A 1648-nucleotide genomic window follows, 5' to 3' on the forward strand; every position below is an offset into this window, starting at 1 on the left:
CTAACTTCATTGTTGTTTTATCTTTTTTTAAAATTTAATTTTATTTTTTCAGTGTTCCAAGATTCCTTGTTTATGCACCACACCCAGTGCTCTATGCAATACGTGCCCTCCTTAATACCTACCACCAGGCATTGTTGTTCTATCTCAAGAAATTGCAACAGCCACCACCAGCTTTCAGCAACCACCACCCTGACCAGTCTTGCTGCAAACAACAAAGCAAGGCCCTCCACAAGCAAAGAGATTATGACTCACTGAAAGTTTAGAGGTAGTTAGAATTTTTTTTTTAGCAATAAAGGATTTTTAAATTAGGGTAATGTCCATTGTTTTTAGACATAATTCTATTGTATACTTAATAGATAGTGCTGTATAATTTAAACATAACTTAATGTATAGTTTAAATATAACTTTTGTATGCACTGGGAAACCAAGAAATTCCCTTGACTCATTTTGTTGCAATATTTGCATTATTGTGTTGGTCTGAATTAAGCCTGCAGTACCTCTGAGGTATATCTGCATTTATGTGGCTAATTCTTTTGTAAAATGAGGTCTATGCTATTCCAGATGTGATGCTGTAGAAATAACCCTGAACTCAGAGTGTCCAGGGTCATGTGACTTCAACCAATATATATTGGAGCAGCATCTCTATGATAGGTCCTAGAAATACAAAGAGTAACAACCTTCCCCAAAGACATAGTTTCAGTGTTTACAGTCTGCTCTATGAAGCAGACATAATCCATGAAGGAATGTAAAGCTACAAGCATGATAAATTCTATAAAGCAAAGAAATATGAAGAGTTTATCTGGTCAGGAGTGTTAGTTGAGGTTTTCTTGAGGGTGTGGTGATACAACGAAGATGGCGAGATGAATAGGAACTAATGAGGCAAAGAAGAGAGAAAAAGAAGGGCCAATGTATGCAGAGGCCCTACAGTGCGGGGAGGGGAGGAGGAAACTCTTCATGAAATAAAACAATTGTCAGTGACTTGGCAGTGAGAAAGCAGGAAGAAGGATGAGATGATTTAAAGCTGCTGAGGTATTGTTTTGTGGGCTCTGTGAAGGGGTAAGTTTGTCTTTATTACAAAAGTTTAAGAAAGACATCAAGATGCTCTCAGCAAATAATGTTAGGATGTCCTTGTGTTTGAATAGACTGTTCTACTTGATGTGCAGAAAGTGGAGAGACAGGCATCAGAGAGATGAGAAAAGAGCACTTTGGAAGCTATTGCAGTGGTCCGAGTGGGAGATAACAGTGGCATTGATGGACTATAAGGAATACCTGCGTCAAAGAATGTGGGAGGTATAATCTTCAGGACTTAGTAATGGATTGGCTATTGGAAGTGAGGATGACAGAAGTCTTCTGTGTGATTTCTTGGCATCTAGCTTCAATAACGCATTGACTTTTGGTTATATTTATTAATACCAGAATACCAGAAGGTGACCAGTTGGGGGAGAAATACTGAGTTGAAGCTGTATGTGAATTATACAAGTAGAGATGACAGGAAGGGATATGTCAATGGAAAATCCGGCGGGGGGTGGGGGGTGAGATCTCTAGTGAAAGTATATATTTGAGTGAACTTGGTATTGTAATGTGAGAATTTGATGAGACTTCTGAGGCCAGAAAACTAATAAAAAGAATGGAAATGGTAAGTGAAACC

The sequence above is a fragment of the Mustela erminea genome, chromosome 1 (assembly GCF_009829155.1).
Source record: "Mustela erminea isolate mMusErm1 chromosome 1, mMusErm1.Pri, whole genome shotgun sequence".
NCBI lineage: Eukaryota > Metazoa > Chordata > Mammalia > Carnivora > Mustelidae > Mustela > Mustela erminea.